This window comes from Excalfactoria chinensis, chromosome 5 (genome assembly GCF_039878825.1).
Source record: "Excalfactoria chinensis isolate bCotChi1 chromosome 5, bCotChi1.hap2, whole genome shotgun sequence".
Taxonomy (NCBI): Eukaryota; Metazoa; Chordata; class Aves; order Galliformes; family Phasianidae; genus Excalfactoria; species Excalfactoria chinensis.
In genome coordinates, this window is record NC_092829.1 from 13171161 (window position 1) to 13195713 (window position 24553).

Sequence of the window (24553 nt, forward strand, 5' to 3'; positions counted from 1 at the left end):
CCTATGGGCAGCTTTTTGCTTCTTTTGCATGGCAAAGCAAATTATTTATTGATACCTCAGTGTAACCTGTTCTTCTCTTTTGTTGTTTTCCTTCTAGCTCTTACCACTGGAAATATCAATATAGTTGTGTCCTCAGAGAATAACATCCATACTAAAGGAATTCAGTTACAAATAAACAAGCCTAGGTACTTCTGTTTCTTCTGAACTCCTTTTGATTTGGGATTATTGCCTGACTGCAACTTATTTTTCCCTGCACACACTGCTTGTCAATCTCTTGACCTGGTTTTTTCTTTCTCAGTTTGAAAAGAAATCAATGGCAGAGCTTCTGTTGGAAGATTCCCAAGGGTATCTCCCTAATCATCAATTTCTTTGTCATGCTCATCTCAAACAAGCCCTAGATGCTACTTGCTTCATCAGATTTAAGTACTAATTCCAATACCAGACCCTCATATTTGCTATTGTTTGGTTAATCCTCAGCTGCTCACTTTATACAAACAGAAAATAAAATGAGAGAGAGACATTTGCTATTCAGGAGAGAAGATTTTCAGAACTGATGTTTGTTTGGTCCTTGGGTCCCCAACTGCCTCTCCCCATCTCAGGACTAGGGCTGTGTTCCAGCCATAAACACATTGTCACACCAGTGACACCAGGTCACGCACTGTCCCCAGTGCTCCCTCATGCTCACAAGGATGCACACTGCCTGTCTGAGGGACCTGGATTCCCAAACAACATTAAAAATTCAGTCCCAACCTTCTTTTCCCCTCAGTCTTAAATGAGGCAGAACCTTTTATATTTTTGGATAGCCTTAACTTGTAAAATTTCATCACTGTTCTTAGTTCCTGGTTCACGCTGAGACAGAAAGTCATCTTTGGTCAGAGGGAGTGATCCTTCACTCCTGTTCTGACCTCCCAGAACTGGAACCAAGTGGTTCACTCTCTGTACCCAACTATTTGTGCACTAGACAGTGGTTGGAAGAAGTGACAGGACTTGCAGCTGCCCATAGGGTCTGGTCTGTAGGAACATTACAGCTTTTTCCCTGTTTTCCCACAAAACACAGTCTCTTCACTTTCCCACTTTCCAGAAAAAAAATTCTAAGACCAGTTTCTTGCAATCTGAGACGGGAACAGCAATTCTTTGACATAATGCAGTCCTAAGGCAAGTTCTACAAGGATGAAGAAGTGATGTTTTTCCTTTCTCCAGACAGCAGAGTCCATGAGCTCCGCCATCTCCCTGGAAACCCCTTTACAGTTTGTCTCTCTGCTCATCTACCACAGTGCTGCCATTGCCACCCTAGTGCCTGGCCTCAGTACCTTGTGCGCTCCAGTGAATCAATAACCTGAGCTGCTCTGCAGAAAAAACCACTTGAGCAGAAATAGATTGGTAAGATGCAAAGGCTCAGATTTTTAAGAATTGAGTTTTGAGCTGTGGAAAGGTACCAGCACAACTTTTGCAGCACTGACTGCATCATTATAACTTAAATCACTTGCACATGTTGCTGCCTTACATACCTTCAGAAAGCTGAAGGAGAGAAGATAAGTCTTGTACTAAGTTATTCAGTGATTTGGGGCATTTCTCTTCTATGGTGACACTGAACTCAGACTACAAGCCTACGCACAGAAGGACCAGAGCATCCTCATGCTCTACAATTTTGTCCCAGCACATGAAATTGCTTAAGGCTCCTGGTGCTGTAACTGTGAGCATCTTCTGGAGAGGCAGAGTGTTCATGTGTGTATGCAGCAGGAGGGACAAGAGTAGCTTGCCCTGGGCACCACAGTCAGTGAGGACTCCACAGCCTCTACCAGCCTCTTGGCCTTGCAAGCTGGGAAGGCATCAGTGTGTTCCCACAAGTGTGTTGTGGAAGTTTGAAGGCAAGTTTTGCATTGCTGCCTGCAAAACCTGATGAGAGGTTGGCACAGTATCAGAGGCAGGAGCTCAGCTCAGACTGAAAGTTCAAGGTGGTGCCAGGAGCTGCCGTGGGGCATACTGAGCTGCTGTTCTTCAAAGGGCTTCGCTTGTGTAAAGAGACCAAGGGAGTTGCTAAAACACAGACAATGAAAACAACTTTAAGTGAGAGATTAAATGAAAGGAAAAAAAAAAAAGTTGTCAAAATGTCAAGGTTAATGTTTTCATAAAAATAACCGGGGAATGGCTAGACAGCATGAGTGCAAATCTTCAACTTAATTAAAACTTTTAAAGTGTGAATACTAAAATCTTTCTTCAGTCTAGACAGGCAATAGCTCTATACTTAATGAAAAAAACAGCCATTTTGATATTTCTGGTCATTTTTTTCCCCCCTCATCCCAGTAGCTACGTGTAGATTTGAAATTCAAATTGCAGTCCATAAAGACAGAAGAGCTGTAATGAACAGGACCGCAGCCTCCTGCCCAAAGCCATTCTGCACATGTCAGAAGCAGCAATCTTGCCCCCACCCAGGCTCTGGCTGGGGACTGGCAGCATCCTGTGAACATGCACACCAAGCCAGGGATGGAGCTCATCTGACACATCTCTGGCCCCTACTCTTAGCTGGGTCACAGTTGTTTCTGCACTGCATCACATGGGTGGTTTCTCAGAGACAGCCGGAGGAAAGGGACATCCTTATGTTACAGGCTGGCAGGGGCCCTGCTATTCAGATGGCCAGAGACAGCAGATATTGAATTTGTGGTATCTCTGCGAGCATCTGGCCTTGGCAGATCTCTAACAGATTTTAAGAGACCAGTTTAAAAATCTTTGGAATCTTGTTTTCTTGCAATTTGTTGACAGTGGACATCATCATTCCATATTAGTGATACCTATAAATTGACATTTATCCATTTATATACAATCCAGGCATTTTCCAGATGTCTCCTTGAAACAAAACTGCATTTTAACTGCTTTTATAAAATAAAAAACATATTTCAAGAACCCCCTGTATTCTCAGTTTGGTTATTACTTTCTCAGCACATCCTGTGTTTTACATACCACCCCTTCTAGTGGATAATAAAAATAAATACACGCTCTGAAACACAAACGCCAAGTTTCCATCCCTCCTTCCATATGTTGCTCACACTTCTGTGCACAAGCTGAACTTGGTTAAATTGCCAGGGATTTAGCAGAATCAAAACATCCTTTGCTTAGCCATCTTAGCTCCTTTGTTCTTCACCTTCCTAAACTTTGTCATATCGCTTATTGATCTCTTCAAAGAAAAATTCCAATTTAGGGACTGATAAGTATTTTTTCTCCTTTTTTAAAAGGTATATCTTGTTTAGACACACTGTTTGCAGACAAACACAGGTTTAAAGATATCCAGCAAACGACAATGATAGAAAGATATCAACATGGCTGAAGGCTGATGCATCAACTGGCCCTAACTGATTTTCTGAATTAAACTTTTTCTTGGAAGTAAAGCTGCTGGAGCCATCCCACCAACTCCAAAAGAAAAAGCTGCTCACCCCTCCCTCCCTCCTGTCTTTTATTCCTTGCATTCAGGACGTTTCCTATCGTCGGGGTCTATTTAAACTCACTTTCAAGCAAATGACCTCTTTGAGGAAGAAGCAGTCATGCGATCAATTGCTCTGTAGCGTGATGTTTTATAACAATGCTATAAAGCCTCAAAAAAATGAAGGCTGTATACAGCAAACCTCAGTGAAGTTGGTGATGCTGCCAGTGCTGCAGTGCTGGAGAACAGGTCTGCTGGTGATAATGCTGACTGTTACCTGGTTTGAACTTGAACATACACCTGTTTATGTAAATGCTAACTGGAGAGAGTCACAATCCTGATGAATTGCAGCATCCTGGGTTAAATACATCAGTTGGGAGACAATGAGTGAAGAGGTGCTCCAGAGCACAACAACCTTTGCTCAGCCAGCCCTAGCTGCAGCTCTTCCTGTGCCATCTCCCATACCAAGCTGCTGAACAGTCCAGACTGCTGTCAGAGAATTGAAGCTTGCTGCAGGGCAGAACTGGTCCTTCCACCAAGCTAAAAAATGATGGAGAGGCAAGCAAGGTGCAGGAATATTCAGGGTGTTTATGACTCACACTGAAATCACTGCCTCTGCCACCTCAAAAACCTCATAATCTTAAACTTGAGATGGTATTTGCCTTCAGCTATCTGACTCTGTGCTTCAGCATGAACCCCATCACTCCATTCCTAGGAAGTCCATCGCCATTGGTTCAGCATTATGGATATCAATGATAAATCAGTACTATTGCATCTTTATAAAATATGGACGTTGGAACCTTACGTGAGAGCAATTTCATTATGGAGCTATAATATTAATTTACCATTCTGTTCTTCACAGTGCTGAAACAATGCTATTTCACACAGTTTGACCTGCAGAGAGCAGGCAGGCACACACAGCAGATAAGCTGCAAATAAGAACATCATTCTGTACATTCAGCAAGAGTGATTATATCCAGTTCTCAGATTTCTTCAGGAAGGTCACCATCCAAACAGGTTAGATCAGAAGCTCAAAATTCTCTGCACAGAAGCAGCAATCTGAAGTTTAAGTTCATTTACTTAAGCAAAGCAAAAAAAGTTCCAAACAGCACAAAGCACAGAGCAAATTCCAAGTACTCCAACAGATGCAAAGCTGAAGTTAAGAACCAGATTGCTTTAGATGAACATTAAGAAGTTTAGAGTTTTGTATACTCTTTTGATATCCTAATCTTCTCTGTTAAAACAACGGAAAGCCCTAACTTTCTTCCAAAAAAAAAAAAAGACTAACACGAGCTTCTAAATCTTTCCCTCAGAAAATGAACTCAGTGCATGTCAATCTTCTCTGCTTTCAGTCAGTTCCTGGTGAGAAATCTCAGATGTGCCACAATTAGTGGAACAAAATTAAAAACAAATAAATACATCTACTGCTATGGAAGACATATCCTGGCAGGAAACCAACATTGGATCTTCCCGGGCTACTTTCTGCTTTCACACCTACCTTTTATAGTGTTCTGTTAAACTGGAATCCAGTGGTGTTTTTTTGACAGGGGCTTTTACTCAGTCAGGACTTTCAACAAAACTCTTACCCATATCCACACCCACAAGGCACACTTTAGGGACACAGTCAGTTTTACTTTGATACAGGAGTTGGAGCTCACTAGTCCCAGCCTGAGTTGTAGGCATGACTGTGTTTCCATCCTGGTGGAGAAAGTCCAGGCAGAAAAAAGGAGGTGAAGAGACCACCCAGAAAGATGTCATGTCAGGGAGAGCATCCAAGCAGCCACCCCAAATACCCATCCTGGTAGAAGTCAGGCAGTTACGGCCTTTTTGCCACCTTCCACCTCCTGTCATTTAAAAACGGCTGGTCAAGAGCTGACCTGGTGTATGCGCCTTGTTTGCACTGAGAATTCCTTGAGTTAGGAGAATTTATACTGGGATATTAGGCAGACATAAACAGCCATAACAATTCTAGCTCTGCTTGTATGAATGATCCACTGATGTGTGTAAAATGCACTCTATTACTGCACTAAAGTCAATTTGCAATTGATCATATTGCATTTCTAGTGTCAGCAGATATGAAAACATGTCATTTACCAATGCTTAATGAACCTCTGCGCTGACAAGACATAAATATCAATAAGCAGCTCTCCAGTTAAGGAGGTTAACCAGCAAAGTACTCGGTGAAAACATTAAAGGGGTAATCATCTGGCAATTGCTGTATAGATGGAGCAACTGCCCTGAAGGATAACTAACTAAACCCATTTGAAGGAATATTACAAGAAGAAAAAGAAGAGAGAGAGAGAAAAAACAGGTAATTAACTCCATGTTATAAACTGAAAAATTTTATCAGAACAAAAAAGTAATTGCCTTTTGGGATTGCACTTGTTCTCTTTTCCAAGAGTGCTTGAGGTAATCTGCTTAGTAGCGCTCTTTGACTGCACTGGGTATTTGGAAAGGAAAATGCAAAGCAGCAAGTTGCTCCATTTCCTCCTAATTCTTCTTGGTAATGTTAATCCTTTCTTCTCTCTCTCCACCTCATCTTTTCATTGCTTTCACAGGGTCTTTAATTTTAAGATCTTTCCTTCCTTCCAGGAGAAAGCTTTCAGCTTCTTGTAAAGTTATGGGAACTCGGTAAAGGGAACATTACTAGTGCTTAGAAGCACTTCATGGAAGTGAAACAAGGTAGTTTAAACTTTGCTTAATAGTTAATGGAGCAATTTAACAGCAACTACAGTCACTACTGAACATAAATTTCAAGTTCGGTTCAGATTTTAAGCATCTGCAAATAGTACTTCTATTTAATCTGTGAAGCCTAAAGCAGCTCAAGGTTTCCAAACAAACATCATGGGAGTCCAGAACAGATGAACCTTCCCAGCTGCAGATGCACCTGCGGGTGGGAGGCACACAGGCCTCTTATTGCCCTGGCTGGAGCACCTTGAAAGCTTCCTCCTGACTGCAGGGACCTGAGGCAGTCCCTGCATCACATGTAACATGTCTGAGGCACAGAAATGCTGTTTAATTCCAGATTTCTCTTTCCCGGGGGAGAAAAATAACAATGATAATAATTAGAAAGTAGTTCTATGATCAAGTAGTGGCAGACCAGACAGTTCCTGCAGTGTTTTGTTCTGAACCAGCAACCTCTCATCTTGCAGCTGCCCTGGAAAACCACTGAACAGACACACTGCGAGCAGCTTTCTGATACAGCAGGAAAAACCATAGTAGAGCTATGGGAAGAAAGGGAACGTCCCCTTTCTGAAGAAACATCTGGACATTCAGAGATAGAAATCATTAAGGAAGTTACTGCTTTTTGCGCATTCAGTAACAAAAATAATTTTCAGTGTATTGTAATGCTAGCTGTGCAAAATCATGAGCTGGATGAAACAGGAAGAGGAGTTTGCACATCAAAAGAATTGCAATTAGAAGGAAATTGACTGTGCTCTGGTGTAGCCCTTGCCACAGATGCTTACAGAGTACCCCATAAACGCTTCCCATTTCAGGCCCAGTCTCCAGCTAAATCTCATTATGCAGACCCAATCCTCCTTTCTCCTGCATGTATTTTGTCCTATTTCAATGCAAATTCATTTCCCCTTGGTAATAATGATTTCCCACAGATCTCATATCACATTTTTCATCGGAAGATGAAATGCAAAAGCAAACATCAGATACAGTTCACTAACCCCATTTTGTAGCTTCAGAAACCAAGACAAGGGAAAGTTCCCCAAGGCCTTCCAGCACCCTAGAATACAAATAGGGCTTCAGAGCTCCACAGTGCTTCCCTGGGTCCCTTAGACCTGGAGTTCCCTACCTAGGCACAAACATTTACAAGTGTGTTTGGAGGAGCACATCTGGTTTTCCTTATTGCCAGCATCCACACAACATTGCCCTCTGCTTGGACCTCTGAATGCACAAATGCCAATTCACCAACCAGAATTAAAGTGAAAATCTGCACAAGATAAGAACCCAAATCAGTTGCACAAATATTTTAAAACATTGGTTTTTAAAGCATTCTAATAATTTCATGGTTGTTCTCCTATGAAGACATCCTGACATAGTATATTCTGCCTGGAGAAGAAAAGGGTCCATGGAGACCTCATTGCTGCCTTCCAGTATCTAAAAGGGAACAACAGGAGAGATGAGGAGTGTATAGTGATAGGACAAGAGAGTAACAGTTTAAAACTAGTAGAGGTGAGAATAGCAAAGAATTTCTTCTGGTTATCTTCTGTATGAGAGTGGCACAGGCTGCCCAGAGAAGCTGTGAAAGCCCCATCCCAAGTTGAATAGGGCCCTGGGCACCAGTGGGTGGCAAATGTGACCATAGTAGGGGGACAGGAACTGGATAGTGTTTAAGTTCCCTTCCAGTGCAAGCCAATCTGTGATTTGTGACCAAGCACAAAAACTAAATACCAAACACAAGATGTAAGAAAAGCAAGGAAAAAAAACAAACACCAAAAGAGAGTTTTTAACAGCTCTGTTACTATGTGCACTAAATGTTGGTGGTGAAATTCAGTAAGTGTAGTTGTAAAAATGCTTCTCAAAGTGTTTGAAAACATGCTGAAGAACACAGCATAGAATAAGACAAGACAAGACAGAAGTCTTGACTTCATTGCTAATAGTCAATTGAATCCCAACTACTGTTTAGCCAGATCCAACTTGAACAAAACACTAAGAATGACAGAACTGCAACCAGAAGCACCGTTTAACATTGAATTAAATATTAAACTATTATTAAATATATCTCCCGCAATCACTGTGATTACAAACAGATAACTCAGGAATACTCCACAGCAGATTACTAAAAAAACATTTGCTTCCAGATGCAATTTTAGATGGCTGAGCAGTTTCTTCATAACTCACACCTGAACTTCAGAGTCTCTGCCCAACACAGTAATCATTAATCTAATTACAAGTTTGCTCCCAGGTATGTTCATAGCTCAACCTTATAGAGATATCTTACTATTGCTGTTTTGTGTAGAGGAAATAAAAGGTTTTATGTAACTGTGCTTGATTTTTTCAGAAATAAAATAGAAGAGGAGGTTTTGTTTGCACTGAAGGATGAGATTTCCCTCTGGATTTGCTGCCCTCTAGATATCTTCCAGTATAAAACTGCTCCGCTTTTTAAATGGATTTTGCAATAATCTGCTTTAGCTAGAGATGCAATGAGGAGAGAATAAACAAATACAAAGGCAGAGAAGAGGCACTGATTCAATGGTTTGTCAAGCTACTTTTTTTACAAAGATAAGAAGTCTTAAAATTATGCCAGCTGTCCAAGGGGAGGGGACTGGATACAAGCATCTATGGGGGCATCAAATCAGTGCTAGAGAACAGTGCTCCCGCAACAATACACCCTATTTCCTGTACATAGAAAGCAGTGAGATTATCAGCATGCTGTCTTCCCCCCCTCCAAACTGTTCTTCAAATGGACTTCAAAGCTGATGTAAGAAAACTGAAGAGGTATTTCTTCCCCAGAACTCCCTCACTCTTTGTCTTTGGGGTAATACAGCTCTGCAAAGCTTTTTGTAGTGATGCTAGTCACTGGGTTGGCAGTGCCACTCTAAGACATTTCAGATTTATTATTATTATTATTCATTTATTATTATTATTATTCATTCTCTGCTGCAGAGAACCTTTCAGAGATTTTGACAGGAGAGGATTCAGAAAATAACATGTTTCCCACCACCGCAGTCATTGTGATCATTCTGGCAGGGATATCAACAGATAATTTAATTGCAAAAGGTGCCACAGAATCTTAAGAGAAAGATGTCATACAAAACAAGAACATCATTGTTTATTCATTATAAAGATAATGCTAACAAAATGGGGATTAAGTAAACAGGGCAGACTACAAATAAAAGGTAACAAGGTTTAAATCATTTCATTTGTTCAAGGACAGTACTGTCTAGAATACCTACAGCAAGAAGGCCTCAACAGTTTCCCTGGGTGAGAAGATAATTGTTTTAATCATCTGTCTATTTGGTATCCTATCCAAGGTTTTTGAGAAGATTGAGAAAACTTTGGTAAAAAAATGAATTATTAGAAGAAGAAAATAAATCCCAGTTTAAAAGGAAGAGCAATATCACACTTGAGCAAGATGGCTCTTGCCCATTTTAACTCTATGATGGGGTCCCCCCCACCTCTCAAGAATAGGTATGGATCTCTATTAAGAGTGAAGTTCCATGCACAGCTCCACTAAACAACCCTTTCAAGGAAAGATGAGTATAACAGTTAACATCAAACCCAACACAGGTTTTACTAAATAAAAGCCCTGAGATGAGAGGGAAGCATATGGTATCAAGGTGCAATAGAAGAAGGTGCTAGATAATCTCAATGGTGTTCCCGTTTCCTGTGAAAGCATGGAGCTGATGATCTTTCAAGATCCCATCTAAACTTAGGCTGTTTTGTGATTCCATAACTGCAGTTTTTGTCTTTAAGCCCATTCCTTTCCAAGTACCGAATGTAGTAGCAGTGGTTTTACTGCACTGATTACTGTGATTCAGATTCTGCAAACAAAGAAAATGCTCATCTTCCCCAGCCCATCTAAAGAAAAACATAATTAGCAACAAAATGAACCTGGCAGGAGATGTGAGTGAAATCTCTATTCTAAGTTTGCTATCAGAATGAGTGATGAGAACTACAAACTACACAGCCTTGTACCAGAGACATCACCCAGAGCAACAAACACCAAATCTTTAACCCATACATTCTAAGTGACTCTCACATAATTTGATTAATATGCAGAATCTGTGCAGATTTCAAAGTGTTTCAAAGGCTTCCTCTGTGTCAAACTTTATTAAAAAGTACATTTTCTTCCCCGGTACAGGTACAAGTATTCCTACTGATGCTAAAAAGGTACCTTAGTGCTCGCTGCTGGAGCTACATTTCATTGTCTGTAGCCCCTGCAAACTGACAACTTGACAAAACTATATGTTGGCATTTAGAAAGCACATTTCATCAAGGGAAATCAAGAGGAAAATAAAACAGTTATTAACTCACGAGGTCAATGTAGGGTGATCAATATTATTAATTGCTTGTGGATAAGTTGAGACAGTGGTTTAGCACACTTAAGCAATTATCTGATATAGAATACAGTGTTAAATACTAATAGTATTCAATCATGGGTGGTTAAGAAAAGCAGCTCCTAATTCTGCCCACCTTTTTGAATAGAAAATTAGAATTCCTTCAGCACAAAATCTTGCTGAATGCCATCAGTCCTTTACTCAGGCCAAAGCCAAACTCATAAAGGAATCAGGTAACCTACTGTCTCCCTTGACTTTTGTGACACTGGAAACAGGAATCTCAAGCTAACACTGAACATGCTGTCCTGGTGGTATTTTCAACCTTATCACAAGGTGAAAAGTCCCAAATCCACAATGACAGCCTGTTACCAAGAGATTTCAGCATTTTTTTATACAAGTTGGAAAAACAATTGACAAATACACATTAATATGAATACAGTGAGCAGCAAATTGAAAGGATGTACCTGTTTAAGCAGCACATTACACAAAGACCTCTACCTAGAATCCTAACAAATATGCATGCAAAAGGTCCCCTTTGAGTTCCCCGGCATTATCACATATTGAGCTTGAAATCTAGTGTTACACTTAGGATTTAGAACTGATATCAAACATATCATGTTTTTGTACTGAGATGAAAACAAATTCTGAATTCTAAGATACATAAGCTTTTCCCATAATTTTATTGCAACAAATGTATTATTCCTGTCCTGGTGTCCTTCAGATGTTTTCAGACTAATTCATTCGATCTGAGCACTTTGAATCCCAGGCACTGGCTTTGGATAAAAGCTTTGATATGGCTGGACATTCCCTTCAGCCTTAGGGAAGTGAATGGGTGTTGAAACTGCACCTTGCATTTGATTAACATGAGCATGCCAGCAGCAGCCAAGTCCCAAAGATAAGCTGGAATTTCACAAGTGTCCTCAAAAATACCAAATGTCTTTTAAAGTCATTGACCCGAATGGGTACACATTTGCTGCTCTCACCAAAACCAGTGGGAAGAAAGGATAAATGCTACATGGTTGTTAGTCAGGCCACTCACTGCTTGCCTGGAGAAAAGCTCATTTGCTATGGCGACAAGCAGAGAATCAGAAACCTGAACAGAATAAAGTCTTGCTTTTTCTTTGGACTGGAATCTCAGGTGGATATTAATATTTATAAATTCAAAGGCTGCCACTAGCTCAGAACTAAATTTCAGGCATTCATCCAAATTGAACCCAAAGCTTAAACCTTTCGACATGAGCCTTCCTGTCCACACCAAGCATTTGTGTAATTAAGATTTTCTTTTTATTAAAAGCTTTTTTTTTTTTAAAAAAAAAAAAAAAGAGAAAAAAAAGAAATCTATCAAAATCCCTCTATCAAAAGAGCTGGAAAAGTACAGAGGAGAGAAGACTTCCAGTGTTCAGAGAAAGTGGCCCAGAGGCCACTGTTCTCCCTAACTTACATAAGTGAGAGACAAGCAGTATGTTCCAGATAGGAGAGTTTATTCTTCTGTCATGATCCAAACTAATAATGAAGACGAGTTCACTTGTCAGAAGCACTGTTCCAAAAGAGGGATTATGTTTTTAGTGACAGAGCGGGCCATCCCCTGCATGCACAGAACAATGTTTTTCTTCCAATTCTACTGTGAGTATCAGCTGCTCTTCCCAGCAGCCCCAAAAAGAGGGAATCCTTCCCCTCAGCCAGCAGTGACCATGAGAAACCCACAGCTGATGGATGAGGCTGCCCAAGCTTTGTGCTGATGTCTGAATGCTGTAACAGCACATGGAAGAGGGAGGTAAAATCAACTCTAAGGATTGAAAGAAACAGTGAAAGTGGATGTGAAGGCAGAGGTGCCTTGTTTCTGAGCAGCTTCAATCTACTTCTGCCTATGGAAATCTGCAAGAGATATTAGTGCTGGTTTAAAAAACAAGAAGGTACACTGAGGGCTGAGCTGAGGACAGCTCAGACGTGGAGGGTCAGAAAGGAAACCACCAGAATGGAGTCATCAGAAATATCAAGATGCATTCAAGTCGTGCAGTACACCAGAAAGTTCAACAGATTTTCTCCCCTTGCTTCCTTATTTTAACTGTCAGTGTCACCACCCCTCTGCATGCTTACCTTAATCAGCTTCTTCAGGATAGGTCATGTTCCTGCAGACCAAATAAGACCAGCACAGTCCATGGACCCAGCACACACCTGCTCTGCCCCAGGCATGTCACACACTGCAGACACATCACTGCCCACAGACAGCAAAGGCAGCATGGAACCAGGGGCACTCAGAGATCCACTTTCACTACCCCTCACCATAATTTTCTTGTTACTACTTAAGCAAGAACAGCACATGTTTCACTAGCTAACTATAATGATGGTAAATGACTTGCTTGGAGTATGTCCTCTCAGCGTAAATAAATAAATAAATTTTTGGAACACTTTTGCCTTCCAGATTCTAATCACATGAAAAAATGAAACAAAACCTTGAAAATTGAAAATATCCACAAGAATTAAACATGTTTCAACATTTTAAGGCAAAAATCAATGCTATAATCTGTCTGTTTTCAGATGCAGAACTTGATCTAAATCCTAGTGCCATGGAAACACTGCTCAACTCGTTAATGTAACTCATTTGTGCGACAGTACACTGAAGAATTAATATCAAGAAGACTGGACATAGGAAGGAAAGCACCTTAAAAACCTGTAGAGTACTAAACGAAAGGCTAAATAAGCTGGTAGGATTGACATGTGTACTTACATCTAATAACACACAGGGAAGAAAAAAAAAAAAGTGTAAAATTGAGGTCACCTTCCTGCAGGAGGTAGGAATTAAACAGGGGAAAACTTCTTAACATTCAAGAGAATATTAAAAGACTCGCTTAGCACAGCTGCGCAATGAGTCCAAAGGAAGGTCGGCAAGACTGCAAGGGATGTCAAAGCCCACCAGGAAAGCAAACAGTGGGCGTGATGATGGGACAAACAACAGGGACCTTGTAGTTCTAACTACCGTGGGGCTCATTTCCAATAACTTAACAGTTAGGGCCTTTATAAACATGGCACAACTAGAATACAAACAGCAGGTTAGTAGCCGTACGTTGCTCAGTTTCCCTAGAAGTCATGCCCCTCTGCATGGATCTAAGTGCAGAATAGGGATGACCAAGAAACTGCTGGCTCATCCATCCCAATAGCTCTATGCATGCTACTTGATACATAAATGCACGTTTTGCTACATATATGAGGAAAAAAAAATTACTTGGATTGGTTTAAAGTTCTAGGCATTCTTATGGCCTATATACAGACAACTATATCAAAACACCTGAGGAAGGTTATATTCTGATCAATTATGGAAGCAAAATAATATTGTTTAATGATGTATCAAGTTGACACCATCACTATCTCAGAAGAGCCATCATCCCACGCTAGTGAGAACTAGATTCTCATTAGTACAAGCAAAATTAATCCCACTGGAGTTAGCTCAGTTTACAGGCTTTGAATATTAACATATTTGCTGCTATAACTTCCCCATGTCCCCAGAGCAATCAGTGAATCATGAATTTATGTAGTACTTGTGGCACTTTTCAGACATTTATTGTTCTTGCACTTTTCCAGTTGTCCCAGTTTTTCCCTTCCCAACTCCTCTCAAAACTTTGACCATACAATTCACTTAAGCTTCTAAATGAGATAAGTCTATAAAGAGCGTTGGGTCAGACAGCCTTAATTTGAGAACATCATTACTCCCACACTAAACTCCCCCCAGTCAATCCCACTGCAGCCTTCACAGTTTGTATATCTCCCAAACCAACCTTAGTGGGATTTTTATTTTTCAGAAGGAAAGAAGGCAAGAGGAAGAGATACTATCACCCAGAACTGTGAAGACTGGAATTGTCCAGAGGATTAGAGCAAAGGAGTATTCTCATTTCCATAGATTATGTGTGTGTGTGTGTGTGTGTGTGTGTGTGTGTGTGTGTGTGTGCTGTAAAGCGTAAATGTTTCATCTGCAGAAGGAAAAACAGTAAGCCTTTATTGTATGTTTAGCTTGGTTCCAACCAACTTTAAGTCAAATTAAGTTTGCAAAGTTAGAAGTACTTAAGGTGCTCTTGAGGTTCAGAACATCGTTAATTAGTTCCCCACACACAGCCTCTGCAGCCTTTTTCTGAGGAAAGCCATTTCTGGGTCAGTGGAGTTAAAAGGATTCCATCTGAATAAAAGAAGGGGTAATACTTTTCCTTTTAGCCACCTGAAATTTAAACAGCTAATACGATTAGAGTCTTTCCATAGCCAGTTTGATGAAAGGCACTTTCCAAAGACAATCCATTTCATCCTATAACAGGTATTAAAAATAGCCTGAATACACTGCCCTCTGGAGCTCCTTATCTAGATATTTTTCTCTAGGCCACCTCCAGGAGCTATATCTGTATCTTCAGCCATAACAGACTGGATTCATTTGTAGGTGAAGATGTCTTCATGCAGGTGTCTACAAGTGAGTGATGAGTCCAGGTTCCCACTGCTGAAAGATTTTACCAATATAGCATACAGACAATTGAGAGCAATTCAACTTTCTGTCAAGCAGACACCTGGGCTTGACTGACAACAGAAGTCCTGTGCCAAACCTGCAACACTATGAACGTCTCAATTACTCTGGAGCATCCCAAACAGCACTGATCATCTGTGCTTAAGTAATTGAACTGAGCCCTCGTGCCTGCACTCCTCTTCACACACCAATGGATGCACAGATCAATCATAATTGACTACGATCAAAGCACAGACAGCTGTTTTCCACCATACAAATAAATGTTTGCTCAGTTCTCATGTTAGAGTCATCAACCAGAAGACTATTGCTAGTTGCAAATAAGTTCAACAACAAAGCACATCCTACCACAAACAGACTGCTTTCCTAAGGAGGATGCAGAGACAGCAGAACCAAGTCAAATATCACTGGACACTCATAACAACCACGCAGTGGACAAAACAGGATCAAGGACAAACCCTACTCAGTTCAGCAGCTTTAGTCCATTGATTTATCAGGAAATGGAACCAAAGTCCTGGAGCTTGAAGTAGTATCTCTTGTAGAATCTGTAACAGCTTAGAGGGTCTCTGATTCTTGCTTAGCATCATGACGACAGCCCCAGCTTGAGCTGCTGTAAAAGGTCAGGGTCTCCTGAACTGCTTGCTTTGTCCTAATTACTTACAAGTAGGAAAAAAAGAAGCATATCTGAATTTCAAAGCATATATGCTTGTACTATTCTAGTAATAAAAGTAATACATATTTGTTTAGCTGCAATGAGGCACATCACCTAAAGAAACAGTAGATCATTTTCTTTACAGCTGCTCAAAAGGTTGGATGGTTTCAGTTACATTTCACTATGGTAAAACAAATAGTGCTTTGGGTTCAAAGTCATTATAATTCAATTGCCTGTTTGTAAAGGAATAGAAGGAGACATTTAAAATATGAGTGCATGAAAGGGCTTTTCAATCTCTTGAGCCAATCTAAAGTTAACTGAGTGAATCACCAAGCAGCAAATCAACTAATAGGAGGAGAAAATCAACTCTGGAGAAACCAATTATAGTTCTATATCTCCATCCTCCAGGATTTGAGTTCAAAGTCAAGAAAGTCCCCAGAAGTCTCCACGACTGTCTGGAACTGCTCTGCATACCAGAACAAGTTAAACATGATTTCAGAAGATCTAAGTGGAGATATCCAGACCAAAAAAGCAAGATGGTAAATGAGAAAGTGACAGTGAACAGAATGTCGCATTAACCCAACTACTGACACCATGAAATGAGGATTTGCCTACTTAGTAATACTCAAATTAGTAATACTCAGAGTATTAGTTCCCTACTCTCCTTACATAGGATGCTTCAGCACTCCATCGTGCATTGTTTTTGTGGAGATCATAAACAGACAAACAAAAGAACAAGTGTCAAATAATGGTCTGCATAGAGGTGTTGAGAAGCCCGCTAGATATTCTATTTGGGAGCTGTATTGTTTCATGTTGAACTTGGTCATTTCTTGATGGAGCTCAGCTTGCTTCAAATTGGAAAGGATTTTAAACAGCAAACTTTCAGGATTTTTAATCCCTAAAGTCATTGAAGCAAGTGGATCCCTGTAAAAGGGAGAACAACCACTCCATCAGTGACAGAAATACTGTCTAAGCCATTGTGGCTCTTTGCCTGGATTTAGAAAAGCTAAGTCTGATTTTCAAATCAAACAGGCACCTACAGTTCCAGCTGAAATCAGCAATTCTGGAAGTCAGATTGACCATGCAAAATAATGCATCTCCTGGGGAAGAAAATAATTGCCTGTGGTTTACCTTCAACTTTGGCATCACCTACCAGAAAAGCTAGAATAAATGATCAGAACTGTTTCTCCCAGACCTGACGTTTCACTCTTACAGGTCAGAGTTTATCTGACAGTTAAAAGAAAATAAACATAAAATTTTTCCATCAGCTCAGAGTCCCAGCCTTCAACTATAGGTATTGAGAGGGCAGGGAACTACCAACTGCATAGAAACCATTTGCCTTCTTTGGACAAGTATGATCACAATACAGAATTCTTCTGCCAGCAGGAGTCAAGCCAAACATTTACAATTTAAGATGTCTAAATGAGTTCAGTTGATGTTACTGATAATCAAACAAACACAAAGGCCTCCTCAAACTTGTGCTTATAATCACTACTTCCCACTCCACAGCCCTCCTGTCAAAGAGGAAGGCTTTCCATGTCTTAATGATGGGTAAAGTGGCTTTGAGAATTGCTCAATCAACAACAGTTCCAACACTTTATTGCATTACCCAGCCCAGAGGAGCTTTGGATGTGGGAAGAGATGCCTGAGCTGCCTGCTGTTTTGCTGATGCAGAGGGAACACAATCACTTTGTGTTGGTCTGTGTCTCAGACATGGAAACTAGCTCTAGAGAAGCATCTGATGGAGTTATTTATGTACAAGTGGATCATAATATTGATAAGGTCTTAGTTCTCTTGCACTAATAACCAACACAGCTACCAGGCGTTTTCATAAATGGAAAAGCTGGACACAAACCTAACAAACCTGAAGGATTAACAACTTGCCTGTACTTGAATCTGGAGAAAACTCACAAGCCTACACCTTTCCAAACTGTCATTCCAAGCTGCTGAATTACTGTGACAATATAAGCCACAACACTGCGCACTAATAGAGGGGAGACCTTTCCCATGGAGGAGCACTGAGTCAGCTGAGCAGCAGGACCCTGGGGACTCAGGAAGCAGAATATCAAAATCAGGCAGCTCTGCCCTGTGCTGCCACGGCCAGACCAAGTTAGCATCTAAATTAGCTGATTTGAAAGGTGCTCTGGACACATTTCCTCCTTCCTACGACTCCACACAGGAAACTTAAATGCAGGCATGAAACAGATTTCTTAAAATCCACATTCTCATTTATCATCCATAATATAACGCTTCTCCTGGCATCTTGTGGTTGATGCTGCTCCCTACAAAATGCCCAGTGAAACACTAGGAATGCTGAGACTGGAACCTACTGACGTGAAAATAACTGTACAGAACAATGCAGGAAAAGGCAACAGGGCTATTCTGAAGCCTGTTAATCTGCTTGGTTTTTTTTCAGATTGTATCTTTTAACGCTACTATAAATCAGCATTTTCCAATCAGCAGAGTACAATGCACGTCGAGTCGTACAGATTTCTAAAGCAAGACATTGCATCCTATGCCTTCTAATTAGCAGTGCTGGCCTGATTGAATGGCTCTGCACCAGTCAGTACAGATGCAAGCTGGCTGGCAGTGCTGTGGGGGGCAGCATCCCCACACATTTGGGAGAGAGAAGAGAGGGAAGGGGAATCTTAGGATACACAGAAATAGAAATGAAAAAAAAACAGTAGGAGGATTTGCAAAGGCAAAAACAAAAGAATAAGTAGCAGAAATAAGGAGGTAGTACTGCTGAGATATACTAAAATCCACACCCACACTGGCTTGATGAAGTTGATGAAAATGGCAGTCATCTCTTCTGAGAGTTAATAATAATAATAATAATAATAATAATAATAAATTATTCCACAGCATCCTAAAGCAGCAGCGCAATTCTATGCAGTGGAAAGAGGCTTTCTTTCCACTGACTTAGCAATTCCCTCCTTGGATCTCAATTCCTTATTAGTTCCCCAGAAAAACCTTCATATGTCAGCTTTCTTATAAATACGCACCTTTTATGACCCCCACCCTAACTTAGATGTAGGAGCTCTGTGGCTAACCTTTCTCAGAAGCTTGAAATGGGTAATGCTCCCAGTTCTTGGTTTCTCACCTTCCTGGACAGCTGGATGTGGGTCTTGGTGTCACCTGGGTGAGATCACACCATCCCAGAGAACTAACGCCACAGGTCAGATTCAGCATGGAAGTGACAAGGATAGTCAGGCCTTTGTGAACATTCAGCCTTCCCTGGTACCATCAGCAAAGATCTATGCAGTAAGCTCCCTTCTCCTTGATTCACAATATCCTACACAGATCAAAGGTACTTTGATGCTTAGCTAAATTAGAGTAATTGCCTCTTCTTTGTCCATAACTCAATTAGCTCAGCTGGAATAATAACAGAATAGTTGAGGAATAGTTGTAAGTTGCAGAAGCCTTACTCTTTAGATCCTAACTTGTTACTATCTTCCGACTTCTTCCATTTCTTTTAAATTAAACTATATGTGTTTACACCCCCCCACACACATACTCTCCATTCCCTTTCCAGCCAGCTTATAAAGCAGAAATGTATGGCTGTCTGTTTTTAAATTACAGGTATAATTGTTACCTCCCACTTCTCTAACAAAATAGTTATTTTTAATTATGGAAAGCACATTTTTGCTGCAGTTCAGCTATCTCATACTGAGATCCTCCAGAACTCTTTAAAGTATCATCTGAAACTGGTGACTTACTGATTTTTAAATTATTGATTTGTTCCAGCTCTTCTTCTGACACATCTTGATTACTAGAAAAGAGCAAGTCCCAGTAGGTATGGCTCTAATATTCTCAGTGCTGAAGACTGGTGCAAAGAAATCACTTAGATTCTCAGCAATGTCTTTATCTTCTTTAATTTCTAGCTTTAATCTTCAGTGATCCAGTTTCTGAACTACTAGTTATCATTTGACAGAAAAGGAATAAACCTAAAGCATTTTTATTTTATCCTTCTAGGTACTTGCAGTCTACCACATTTCCTTTTAGTTCCTTCTCACATTTAGTCCTTACGCTAATTAATACACCGATGTATAGGAAAGCTTAGGTTATATTTTCAAATTTGGGATGATTTCCTTTTGATTCAATAAAGCAAACAACAGAAAACTCAACAAACCTCTCAAGCCTGCCATTCAGTTGTACTGGTTTTCTCTTTTCCTGTCTAATATTATTTTCTTTAGCAACACATACACTCTCCAGATTCTATTATCCATTCTTCACTTCAATCAGTGGCATTTTTATACATTTTTTTTCTTATATTTCTCCCTCAGGAGTTTTCTTGACTAACCCCATGTTACTGAAATCTGGTTCCTGTACTTACTCTCTCACCAAACTATGGGACCATATTATGTTAAAGCAGCTTCAGACACAACCATTGTCTTGAATTCCCTCCTGCACATGGCTTAGGATCAAGAAACAACTACCAGGATGTTAGCATGTAAAACAGGTAACTTTGATCTGAAATACCTACATTGACTCTGGTTCAGACTGAATAGACAAATTCCTACACCTTGTTTAGCCTTGCCAAAAGGCAGCAGATGGCCAACTTGGAGCACATCACCTATACCAGCAACAATCTGCTGATGGAAGCTGCCTTACTTACATTTAGACATAGCAAGGCTGCACACAAGGGAGACCCAGACAACATGGTACACCTTGCAGGAAGCACCCAGCCACCAGTTGGGATGACAGCTGCCAAGAAGAGGGCACACCCTCTCCCTCTTGTTGGAGAAGGGTTCCTAGCTCAGGAAGAATGGCAATGTGAAGGATTAACACTTGATGGCTTGGAGTCTCAGAGGAGACAGATCACCCAGGTTTGAGTCCACATGCTGATCCTTAGAGCTTTGTTTTAGCCAAGAGATTTTAGTGCAAAATGTAGAACCCCTGAAACAAAACATGTTTGCTACAACCTGGTGCCAGCCCAGATACCCCTTTCATATATATATAGAAAGAGGTTATTTTTCTGAGGCAGAAACGTGCAGGACTATGTTAAATGAGCTGAAGTGACAGTGTGAGTGCTAGATCCTCTCCTGTTCACAGCCCTCAGTCCTTGGTGTGGCTGAGGTCAGGCCTCATTTCCCCTGCAGAACTGGGCAGCTTTTTAGTAGTGCTGGCTGAATCATACCTCACATCCCTGCAAAAAGTAAAGGTGTCTGGGCAAGCTTGCTTCAGGCTACTTCATTCTGCTTTTCTTATTACTAAATAGGTAGAAGCTTCTTTTATTTTCCTTTGATTCCCTCTTGCTGACAAGGACTCATTACCAGCAGGCAACAGAGCTGCTCCACCATTCCTGCCCAGCTCTCCTCCTTGAGCTGCCAGGCAATTACTCAAGCAGCAAAAGACCCCAAGATGCATTGGCAGAGCTTTAAATCATTTATCAGCAGCAAATAATTGGGGAGAAAAAGAACTTAAAACAAACAAAATAAATAAATAAATAACCTGACCATGGAAAAAAACCAGCAAGAATTAACACTGCTCTGTCTGCTACTGGTAAAGCAAAACATTGATTTATTATTAACTACTCAGGAAGAGAAGACACATGGGTACATTGAGGGTAACCCTGGCATCATGGACTGGCCCCAGCAGGGCTGCAAGCAGTGTCTCTGCTGTCCTGCACCTACTGCATGCTCCCTGCAGACACAGAGCAGCAGGAGTGAGTTTTTCAAGCTTCATAAGCAGGGTGCAGCTCATATATCCAGGCCCTGTAAGCCACCCCAACAGCAGCAGCATTCTCTACTGCCTGCCCCTGCCTGAGTGCAGAGAGATCTCATTTTGTCGTGCCAGCTCAGACAGAAAACAGGTAAAAGACATGGTGGATTTATACAAAATAAAACTTGCTCCCTGGATAATTATGCAAATAAAATCATAAGTCCTCCAGCAATTGAGGAAAGAAGCTGTTCAGAGCTTTTCTATTTCCCATTCTACCAAGGTCCACCTGGGCCACTGGCTGCTCAGATCTGGCTACTTTTGGTCCTTTCCAACCCAATTCAATGCCCCTGGAATCAACAAGATGTGCTGCTCCAACTGCAGCCACCTGACCTCTTACCACTCCCCACTCAGACGCTACGTTCCAAACCATATCCAAATTCCATCTTCCCACCTCAGCAGCCTGATGTGAGGGTATCTCCGAGCTGTGTGCCCAAGTGGCACCTCAACCCCTTGTGCACCACGTGTCCCAGGGGACAGTAGCCAAACGGAACCACGGGCCCAACTCAGGCCCTCACCAACACCGAGCCGCCCTTACCTCTGAGACACGTGTCAGCGGTGAAAGGCCGTCCCAGTCAGGAGGCCCCAGGGAGCCCCACGCACAGCTGCGTTTTCCCAGCCCTGGCAGCAACGAAGCTGGCACCTCTCAGATGCTTGGCTTGGGCACAGCGCGTCCCAGGCTCCAATCAGGGCAATCAGATGCAAATCTGCTCCGTGCTCAGCCTCAGTATCTCACTAGTCTCACAGTCCAGAGAAAAACACCTCCTACGAGCACCAGCGTCATTTCAGGCAGGGGCGTAGGATCACCAGGCTGGAAATCGCATTATGGATCAGATGGGAACATGCTCCGGACTCAACATCGTCACATTCTTCTCCCCAAAGAAAATGGGAACCCCAAAGAAGAGCATGCAACGCAAAGGGAAAACAGGGAGGGCTGCGTTCGAGGATGCCTCTGGGTCAGCACTGCACCGATCTCCGGTTCAAGAGCACCATCTCCTGGGTGGTTCAGTGGCTGGATTCAGCCCAGAGCCAGGCTCTGAGCACAGAGTGCTGCAGCAGAGACCAGAAACACTGGCTTTCATGGCATTGCTGATCAGCAGGGAGATCTTGGCTGACGGGTAGTATTTAAAGAATATGTACTGTAGTGTGGATTTGACATGAGAGCTCGAAGATGTTCATTGATACACTCTTTAAAAACACACGGTTCACTCACTGGATCATTGGCTTAAGACAAAAGACTCCAAAACTTTTTTTCTCAGCTTCTTACACATCATTTACCCGTGCTTCAATGTACTGTGGCCTGTAAAATGAACACGTGGCTGCTCTATTTCATGGTTTTGAAGCTAAACTATACACAAAATCCTTTGGACCTTGAAGAATGGACTTGTGCGACAAGAAGGGGGTGTTATTTAACGTTTCTTCTAAACTCAATACTGCAAAGCCCTTTTGATTCATCTTACTATTAAATGCAAAGTAAAATTTTACAGGAGCTCATCTTTAAAAGATGTTAAACCAACCCTCTGTGGAAGCCTTACATTGGGAAAGTCAGCAGATATATATATATATATATACACAGATATATATATATATATATATATATATACACACATACACAAATGCAAGTGTCTCACTGTATATGCATAGGAGCACTCACATAACCTTGCATGTAAAATGGTTGCAACTGAAAAAAATAAAAGTTACCATTTCTCCATCACTCATGAAGATTAATTTATCCAATTAATAAAGATGTTTTGGAATGAATATTGAAGTTAATAAAATACGTCAGAAGTTATGGTACTTAATTCAACAGCTCGAGAAGCAAGCTTTAAGTGATTTTCTCTATTAAAAAGCCTAGCATGCTTATTTATTCTGTTCTAAAAGGCCTTAAAACATTTAAATAATTTAAGAATAAAAGCTGCCCTTAAAAGGCTGTTTCCTCTCACTGTGGAAAGGAAACATAAGCCAGCAGCCTGATGCCCTGGCAGCATTTCTGGTGGCTGGATCATCAATGGAATTATAGAAGCTATAAAGATATTCAATTCTTTATATGCAACACCACATCTTTCTTCTCAGGCTCACTCCACAGCAACCACAAATTTTATACAGTGTAACAGCCCAGCTAAAATCACCTTCGCTTCCAGAAAAACAAAACAGTTGTGAGAAACTGGATGATTACTTGTTCAGATGAGAAGGGAACTCAACACAGCAGCCAACACCACAAACAACCCGAATGCTTCAAACTCTCCAACCCTCCCCATCCACCTTTGCTCTCAGAGACTTGAAGAATCAGTGCTCACCTCATAACAAAGGAGCATTTTCTCCTCGCACAACGCTATAACACTGATGTCAAAATACCTGTTGTAAGGAGAGCTGGGTTTTGCAGTTACACAAACTGAAATAGACGGGGACTTATTGCTCAGACAGCAGGGTTTGCATTTTGATACCACCCTTCTTAAACACAGGCACTGAAAAGGCCTCAACTAGATTCAGGCAGCTCAGAGAGGCTTTCCTTGCTACAATTCTCAGCTTTCATGCTCCCCACGCTTCATTTCCTTCACACTTCATCAGCACTGTGAGACTTCTGGAAAAACTCTACCAGATGCTTCTGGCAATAGAAATCACAGCAACAGTAAGAGAGCAGCAAGACCCTAGGCCACATCAAGGCAGAATTTGTTCAAATGCAACAGCTACAGGCACAGAAATAAAGGAAAAAAAGCTGCTTACCTTCAGAAGGCCTCAAGTATGAAGGAATCTCTAGTAGGACACCCTCACCTCCACTGCCAACCCTTAAATGAAGGCTGGGAAAAGGTGGATCCTGGCTTAATTCCTTCTAGTCTTTCATCTGCACTGCACTGAGCTCCCCTGGATCGGCCCTGCCTTCCCACCAGGTGCTCAATCACTGGTTCAGGCCATGACTCAGCATTTCCACTACACCCTGTAATCCATTAGGATGCTGGGAACTGGTAATAACTTGTTTTTGCTAGGAAGTAATTTTCAGTAGTTTAACTGATTTGAAGATGAATTGAAATGAAAACTAGCAACACAACAAACTGAGAGCTGAAACCTACTTTTATCTGCCTCATGACCAACTCAGTAAGAAGAAGGAAGCTCACCCCCCTTTGGTAAGGATTTAACAGATAAGGAAACTGCTTGCACATATTCCATAAGGGATTTCATTTGCTTAAATCAAACCACCATATTTTATATGTGACAGGTGAGATGTGCTATCAGACAAAAAGGATTACCTTAATTTA

At 41.2% G+C, this 24553-nt stretch overlaps 1 protein-coding gene across 2 annotated transcripts in view; it reads right to left on the reverse strand.

Annotated features, from left to right (window-relative positions):
- Positions 1-22420, reverse strand: part of TUNAR (transmembrane neural differentiation associated intracellular calcium regulator) — a 144195-nt gene extending 121775 nt beyond the window's left edge. Inside the window, exon 1 of one of the 2 annotated variants that reach the window (XM_072338710.1) lies at positions 21838-22420. The gene's annotated coding sequence lies outside the window, so the exon portion shown is untranslated. The remainder of the gene's footprint in view (positions 1-21837) is intronic. The other variant, XM_072338705.1, reaches the window with a different exon arrangement.
- Between the last annotated feature and the right edge of the window lie 2133 nt (positions 22421-24553).